The 9,183-nt window shown below is 38.2% G+C and overlaps 1 long non-coding RNA gene across 2 annotated transcripts; it reads left to right on the forward strand.

Annotated features, from left to right (window-relative positions):
• The first annotated feature begins 3,638 nt into the window (after positions 1 to 3,638).
• LOC122039743 lies at positions 3,639 to 6,121 on the forward strand. 2 transcript variants are annotated; one of them, XR_006128360.1, is made up of 5 exons: positions 3,639 to 4,045; positions 4,129 to 4,256; positions 4,329 to 4,416; positions 4,690 to 4,755; positions 5,204 to 6,121. It is a non-coding gene; the product is annotated as an uncharacterized LOC122039743 (long non-coding RNA). The 2 variants fall into 2 exon arrangements; XR_006128359.1 differs by having other exon boundaries at positions 4,690 to 6,121.
• Positions 6,122 to 9,183: the final 3,062 nt, after the last annotated feature.

Genomic DNA, 9,183 nt, shown 5'->3' on the forward strand with positions numbered 1-9,183 from the left:
ATACACTAGAAGGGGCGGGGGGTGAATATTGCGAGTCACTTTTTTATTTTTTTTGTAAAACAATCTAGAAAATGTAGCAGAAAATACAATAAAGAAAAACAATCACTAACACTTTTTGTTTTTATTTAGTTCGAAGCCTTTGACGACTTCTACTCAAGGCTTGCACTCGTTGAGTGCTTTCATTGGGCAATTCAAAAATCGCTCGAATGATTAAAAATAATAATTGAATGTACAATTAAAAGCAACAATTATACTGATGATTTAGAAGAAGAAGCTTAGGCGGTGACGTTAGAGCAACGTATCGACGTCGTGGAGAGCTTTACGGAATAGTGCACAAGTATGAAAGTTGCTTGGAATGATATGTTGAAGTTGTAGGTCAAAACTTCTTTTCCACCCTTATCCAAGCGCCCGGACTAGTCCCAGGTGCCCCTATCAAATTGATGTGGCATGATCTCGGTGAAACTCTATCTACCAAAGTTTATCCTGATCTAGGTGCCTGGACCAATTCTGGCGCCTGGATTCTGACGTTTATTGGCCAATCAGAGTGCACCAATTCAACTGCACACGTGGCTAGGTTCAACCACATATAGGAGCTTGGACCCACTCGGGGTGCTCGAACCTCTAGATGCTTAGACCCACTCGGGGTGCCTGGATCTTCAGGCTCTTAGACCCTTCCAGGGCGTTAATAATTTAATTACTTTTTATTAATTAAATTATCTTTATTTTGGATAGAAATTTTAGATTGATATTATCTAAATTATCAAATATTTTATTAAGGTATTTATTAATTTTATCTAGATATATTTGATCATTTTTAAGTTTTAAATTTGAATTTATCTTTATATTTAAATTATTACTTATTTCTGAATTTTTAATATTTTATCAACTAATTTATTTAAATTTGAATTTAATTGTTGAATTAGTTAAATCTAAATTTTTAGAATTTTCTAAATTAATTAAAATTTTGGAATTAATTAAATTTTTAGAATTAATAATTTTATTTTTTGAATTATCAATTAAATTCGATTTATGCAAATCTAGATTATCATGTACCATACTTGGCGTAATTTCATAATTATCTAAATTATCATGCACATTATTTAATTCTCTATTGATAAGGTTTTTTTTTTGGTAAATTGTACTAACCTTAGATACAACCCCTAATTTAGTAGGCTTCTCCGTTGGGTTAGACTCGAGTCTTGATTCAATTTTGATTTGATCCTTTAACTCCAATGACTCCTTGTGAAGTTTAATTAACTGAGTTCAAAGCTCGTATGCATTCTCAAGGAAGTTTAATTAACTGAGTTCAAAGCTCGTATGCATTCTTATATTTTTCTAGTCTGCATATAATATTGTTAGGTAAAATATTACAAATTAATTTACTTACCTTTTTGTTCAATTCTGAGTCCCGAGAAGGATTTTTCAATATCAGCAATTTTGACCCATTCCATTGCTCTCCTCTGGTAGTTGAAATCTTCTTGATCGTATGATGGTGGTTCATTGACATTTCGCTTGAGTATTTCTTTGTTCCCTATTTTTCAATACTAAAAAAACTCACGAAGATTCTAATATTTTGTCTTAGGGTAAGTAGTGTGGGAGATATAGAAATAAGGCTTGAGTGGTGTTGCATTAATTTTGAGAAAATAATAATAAAATAATAAAAATAATGACAAATTTAGTCGAAGAAGTGATTGCACCAATTTTGACTAATGGTGAAAAAATGGAAATACAAAATCAGAAAAAAGGTGTAAGAATATTTTTTACTCAAAAATAGTATATATAATTTTTTTAAAAAAAAGTAACCCCCAGCTCGATTAGTAGTTGCACCAATTCAGAGCGACTATGCTTTGATACCATTTGTTGGATTGTGAGCACGTGAGATGAGGGTGAATTACGTGATTTTAAAAAATGTTTCTTTTTGTTTTGAAAATATGTTTGCAGTAGAAATATAACTAAGAAAAAAGAAACAAGATAGAGAAGAAACAAGCGTTAACACAAGTTCAATTTACTTGATTCGGAGCCTTTGACGGCTTCTACTCCAAGGCTTGCACTCATTGAGTACTTTCGTTGGGCAATCACTATAAGCTCGAAAATATTACAAGAATTTAAGTATAATGTAATAAACAAAAAATGTTACCAACAACAAGAAGAGTAAACGCTTGAGTATCGGTTGTCGGAGTAGCTTTTTGGTGTCGTGAAGAGCTTCTTAGAGCATCGTTTGAGAACCAAACTCGTAGCAATTGATTTTTTGAAGGCTCTGGTCGAAGGCCTTTTTATAGGTCATTTTCGAGCGCTCGGACCACCCCCGGGCACCTCCAAGAGGGCCTAACCTGTCGCTGACTTATCCTCCTCTGGGCGTCCGGACCACCCCCGGGCGCCTGGGTTGCTAATGTGGCAACTCCTCGACGAAACTCTATCTCTGAAGTTTATCATTCTCTGGGTGCCCCGATTGGTCCGAGCACCTAGACCTGACGTGTGCCGGCTAACCAATGTGCACCACCTCAGCCAGTCACCCGCTGCTTCACCTCCTTGCCTTGGCGTCTGGACCACCTCCGGGCACCTGGAACCCTTTTTCAGCTTTTGCTTTCCTACATCATAAGGTTGGTACAACAAGTAATAATATAGAAAATAATAGTAATAATATTTTTGACAGTCTCCAGACTGTCCGATCCTGACTTTGAGTTTCTCTGAAACCCTAGATCGGACCGATGCCTACTGTTCCCTCAATCGGGGATGCGTCTTCACTGGATCTCTCCTCTAGTTACTTATCTTTACTTACCATTTGTGGACTTCCTCCTGCTAAATCTCAACCTATCTAGATTTCGTACTAGCTATCAACCTAGCTGGACTTCAACCTGGTGTTTCAGTTCTCTAGACCTATCAAGTTCGTATCCTACACACTTAGTAAAAGGATTAGATCACAACATAATTTAACTTTAACCTTTGTTATATATCAAGAATCTCAGTTTGATCATTAGTGCAACCTACACCAACACCATTTCTCCAACACTCTCACGGATGAAACAAAGGCCAGTTTACTAGACCCAACATTGCGATCGTCAACTGGAAGAAGAAGAGAAAGATAAAAACAAAAAGCAGTTTGATATGGTGCATAAAGGAGGAACCTAGAAATAGTGGAAGGTCAATGGCCACGATGACGTGACGATCAAGAGTTAAGAGGAGGTGACAGTCAAGGCTGAGAAGTTCCTCTAAGACTTGGCTTCCCCCACCTCTAAGCACGATTCTCAATATACTCTCGGCCGACACTAAAGTCGGTCAGGTCAACAAATAGTGGTGGTAGTCAAGGCCGGGAAGTTCCTCTAGGACTTGACTCCCACATGCCTCATAATCACATCCCTTAGTCTATTTGTAAGATACACCAATTAAATAATAAGTGTTATATGAGAAATAACACTAAATAATTTACTGGGAATTTTAAAAAAATTTTGGAATTTGAATTGAGTATGTACGACATGGTTATGAGATAAACGAGATTAAAAGGGATTTAAATGAGGAAATGTTTAATTTCCTAAAATTAATCGTATAAATAAGGAAAAACTAGTTTTATAATCATCAAATCCTAAGTATATAACCTATGCTATAGTACCCTAAGCTTAAAAACGTCGTTTCCACCTCCTTGTAGTCTTCATTCCGCTGCTCACCTAACACCGCTTCCTCTCTCGCGACGTCGACTGCTCGACGCCGACCACTCGATGCCGAGCCTTACTGATCCCCTGGACTAGCCTCTCCTCCCTGGGCGGTGGCCCCAACCAGGAGTTGACCCACGCAACGGTAGCTCGCAAGTCCCACCGAGCCGCGCCTTAACTCCTCCTCCTCTCCTGATTTGCCGTGAGCCACTACTGGTGTCACCTCTTCTTCCCTTGGTTGGCTTAGCAGTGGCCAGCCTGTGCACTAACATGATTCAGCTAGACACCACTTCTTTTTCCCTCTCTTTGCCACGGGATGCCACAACTCCTATCACTGACATCGTTCATCGTAGGCACCGGCAATACCCGACGATCGCCACTCTTCTGGCCACGAGAAGGTATACTGTGCCACTTTATCTTTGTTCATTTCCCTACTTGATCACAGGCCACTGTGTTGATCTGATCGACATGCTGGTTGCAGATCTAGGGCTGCAGCGATCATCTTCCTGATAGAATCCCGACCACCATAGTAGGTCGGTGATCCTTGAGGCATTGTGTGCTGCTGGGATTAGATTCACAACTGCCAGAGCCAAGTTACGTGTCGTTGAGGTAACAGGTTAACCCTAGCTGTAGATTTGAGTGTTTGATTGCTAGATTACTGATTTAGAGTATCTGATTTAGTGGTCAGCAGCCTCAGTTAGTTTCGACCACCAATTTCCAGCATCAACCTTCTCCGACTATGAGTCTATAAAGGTGCAATCAGATTTAGGTGAGTTTTTAGGTTGATTCATGTAATAACTTAAATCCAAATTGGGTGTGGAATGTTTATGTCTTAGCTAATCCAATTTAATTGAGAAGTAATTAAGGTTAATTAAGGATTAAACCTAATCTAATGAGAAGAATGAGATTAGAGAGACCTAAACATTTATTCAGAGCATAGGCGAAGATCATTTTGTCGATTAGGCTACCCTAATTAGTTTAGGGAATTTGATTCAGTTATTTAATTCATATAAAGGTAGCTAAATTTCATATGCTGATGTAGGACACTGATTGAGATGAGCATCATGACGTGGGAGTTATCTAACAGGATTACACACATTATAGGCAGGTACTTCTTGACTTGTTTACTTTGGCCTTAGTGCATGAGCTATATTCGGATAGTAGTTGTATTTATCTTGACTCTACTAATATTTTACCTGAGTTTGATACTTTCCCTGCTTAATCTTTGACATGATTGATTCGATATTTATATAGTCTCTTATTGTTATCTATGATATTTAGTAGATACTGGATATCTTATTTATTTACATTGATTGCTATATATACATGTACTCTGTTGGACATACTGGACTTATTGTGGCATAGTTGTTTGCTATATCTGTAGTGATGATTATTTGTATCTTACTAATCATATCATTGTATGCATGCCGGTGACTATGTCTCCCTTGTGGTTGATGTTGGTGCAGGTTGTATTAATGATCAAATTCATATTTTGATGTATAAAAAAGGTTAAAGTTAGATTATGTTGTTATCTAATCCTTTTACCAAGTGTGCAGGATATGAACTTGATGGGTCTAGAGGACCAAACATCAGGCTGAAGTCTAGTCAGGTCAAGAGGATCAGATTATTCGCAGAAAGTCCAATTGAGTTAGAGAGGACTAGACAGTTGGCAGGAAGTCCAGTCGGGTCGAGGAGGACCAGACGATTGACTGAAGTCCAGATTGGTTGAGATTTGGCAGGAAGTCCTGGTGGGTCAAGGGATTTGACATCAAGGAAGCCTGTAATTGGTAAGTGGAGGTAAGCAATTGGAGGAGAGATCCAGTGAGGATGCGTTTTTAGTTGAGGGAACAGTAAGCGTCAATCCGACTTAGAGTTTCAGTGAAACTCAAATTTAGGATCGGACAGTCTAGAGACTATCAAAAATTATTATACTTTATATATTATTGTTTCTTGTGCTAACCTGGTGTTGCAGAAAGTCAATTGCTGGAAAAGGGATGTCCAGGTGCCCGGAGCTTGTCAGGCGCCTAGAGGTTCGGGCCCTCGAAGGTTCGGGGGCTCGGAGTTGCTCCTGGTGCTTGGACAACTGGATAGACACCCAGGTCAGTGGTTGGGTTGGAGCGCGTCGATTGGCCAACCCATGTCACCAGTTCGAGCGCTTGGAGGTAGATAAAGTTTGCGGGATAGACTTTGACGAGGTGCAACCATGTCAGTACACTCCAAGCGCCTGGTGGTGGATATAGGCGCCCGGATGGGGCTATAAAAGGAGGGTTCAACTGGAAGTTTAAAAAGAACATCCACTACAACTTTTTTTCTTGTGCACTGCTCTGAGAAGGCTCTTACGATACTGAAAGGCTACTCTGACAACCGATACTCAAGCTTTTACGCTACTTGTTGTCGGTAACATTTTTGTTTATAACATTGTACTTAAATTCCTGTAATTCTTTTGATATTATAGTGATTATCCAACGAAAGCACTCAATGAGTGTGAGCCTTGGAGTAGGAGTCGTCAAATGCTCCGAACCAAGTAAAAAATTACTTGTGTTAGTGCTTGTTTCATTTTTTCTCTTTTCCGCTGTGCTTATTTTAACTTGTAATTTTAGAAAAAGTGACGAACGCTATTCACCCCCTCTAACATCTTTTCGATTCTACAAGTGGTATCAAAGCGAGGTCACTTTGAATTGGTGCAACCACCAATAGAGTAGGGGGAATATTTTTTGAAAAAAATATATATACTGTTTTTCCAATTTTTATTTTTTCACCATTAGTCAGAATTGGTACAATTATCTCTTCTGACAAATTTATCATTATTTTTTTATTTTTCTTCAAAATTGTTACAACACCATTCGAGCCTTATTTCTTTATCTCCCACGCTATTTATCCCAAGACATAGTCTTAGAATTTTTATGAGTTTTTTTTAGTATTGAAAAATGGTGAATAAAGAAATGCTCGGCCGAAATGTCAACGAACCACCACCATGCGATCAAGAAGATTTCAACTACTGGAGGTAAGTAATGGAATGGTTCTTAGGAAGTCTAAATTTTGACAATTTACTGATATTAAAAAAATCTTATGGGCACTTAGAATTGAACAAAGAGGTGAGTAAGTTAATTTGCAATATTTTACTTAACAATGTTAAATGCAGACTAAAAAAGCACAAGAATGCATACTGTTAGTGTAAGCCCTAAGAGCTAATCAAGAGTTGATTGACTTAAGATATTTTGTATCATATTTCATTAATAAAAGATAAAGTTTTGGTTATTATATTTGCTTCAAATGTATGCCAGATGAATAAGTATAATAATGCCCTAAGGTTGTAGGTTCTAGTTTACAACATATTAATTGGTTGAATTGATAGTGAGAGACTGAAGATATGTATAGATACTACTCTTAACTATTCCTAGTCAAGCATTAATATGTAAGAACAATATTAATGTATTGAGACTAGCATGTAGGTCAATTGATGACTTAATCCCATAAGTCATGGATATGAGATATCACATTGACACATGGATATATATATTAGAGAATATGTATTGAATTGACCCGCCATGAGAATGTTTCATGGATCATCATATGAGTGTCATAAATATTCTTATAGTAACTATTGGTATGAATAGTCCTTAGACCTAAAGTCACTATGGTCCCTACATAAGGAGTTGTGTACTTTGGTATCGGTAAACACCACCTATAATAAGGTGGACTATAAAGTCGATCACTGGGTATACAATAAGTTATGCGGATGGATATGAGTGATGTAGATGAGATCTATTCCTTCCATATGACGGAAGTGATATCTATGAGCCCTCTGATTAAGTAGGACACAAGAATGCATGGTCATGCTCAAATGAGTCAATATGAGATATCGAGCATATTTGATTAAGTGTGTCTACTTAGAGATCAAAAAACACAAAGATTTATAAGAGGATGACACAGTCTATGCCTCATTGATCAATCTAAATATCAAAGATAGAAGGACCAAGTCATACAAGATAATAGACATAGAAAGGTTAGGTCGGATTTTGACATTCTCGTCACTTGGGTAGCAATGATGCATTGCTCGATGTCACTCATTGCTTATGTATCTAAAATGATTTTAGATACATTACTAATGTTACGAGATTCTATTGGGTCACACACAAGGAATATGTTGATTTGGAGATGGATTATATGGCTAAATCTAATCCGAATAGACACATTGAGTTAACCTTGAAAGAATTCAGATTAGACTCATTGAGTAATGAGTTAGACTCATTAGTTTATTAGGTTAATGACTTATTGGGTTAATGGTTAATTCAATATACTAAATCTAACCATTAGGATTAATGAATATTAACAGAGATTAATACATCATTAATCAAAAGGAAGATCAAGAGATAAAAAGTTTGTGTTCATTGGATGAGCACAAAAGCCATTTGAAAGTGTAACCTTTAAGTGAAGTAACCTTTTTGGTTTTTAAAACACGAGTATACGCAGCGGAAAGACAATACGAAAAGCAACACCAGAAAAAACACAGGTGATTTTTACTTAGTTCGGAGCCTTCGACGACTCCTAATCCAAGGCTCAGGTCCCGCAGACCTATCGATGGACAATCCATTAAAAATCTCTTCCGGTACCCCCGGAAGAGAGAATCGAGTACAATAAAAATGAAGCCAAGTGCAACACACTGCACTTGCCTTTTATAATAATTAAGTACAATAAAAGAAATTTTATCAATACTTTTAAGGATCAAAAGATTAAGCACTTCGTGTTGATGCCTGTCTGCCGGGCTCGATCAGAACTCCTCAGAGCAATTGTCGAGCGCAGCAGCTTCGTAGCAGGAGCCCAGAATAGTCGGAAAGTCGTTTGGATGCGTAGAAGCACGTATGAATGTTCTATTCTTGAAGCTTGCTCAACTCCTCCTTTAATTTTATAGACCTTTGGAGGGTCTCCAGAGCTTATCAGATTCCAAAAATTCGGATCAGATGAGGAGAGTTCGAATCTGGCTGATCCGTGGCACCTCCAACTACTTGTTTGACACAACAATCTTCCGAAAGCCATAACTTTTGACTCCGAACTTGGAATCAAGCTCTGTCAGTTGCTATGCGTGCAGAATTCAAAGCTCTACATTTGTATCTACAACATAGAGTTAGAAAAATATATACATAAATAGTTTATATAGATTTATGAGTTAGATCCTATCTTCCCGAGACCAAAACCTAGTCAGGGTCTCAATTTAAGGATCCAAAATGGACCTAAGCTGGACCGACGCCTACTATCCCTTAACTAGGACGCACCCTCACAGTCACTCTTCTCCAGTGGCTTACCTTTACTTACCTCTTGCCAGACATCTGGTCAGCCCGTCAACTTGCCTGGACTTCATGCCAGCTATTCGGTCAACCCGTTGACCTAGATGGACTTTGTGTCAGCTATCCGGTCAGCCGGTCGACCTAGCTGGGCTTCGTGCTAGCTATTCGGTTGACCCATCGACCTAGTTGGGTTTCGTCCTAGATATTCGGTCAGCCCGTCAACCTATCTGGACTTCACACCAGCTATCCGG

The sequence above is a fragment of the Zingiber officinale genome, chromosome 2A, assembly GCF_018446385.1.
Source record: "Zingiber officinale cultivar Zhangliang chromosome 2A, Zo_v1.1, whole genome shotgun sequence".
Classification (NCBI taxonomy): domain Eukaryota; kingdom Viridiplantae; phylum Streptophyta; class Magnoliopsida; order Zingiberales; family Zingiberaceae; genus Zingiber; species Zingiber officinale.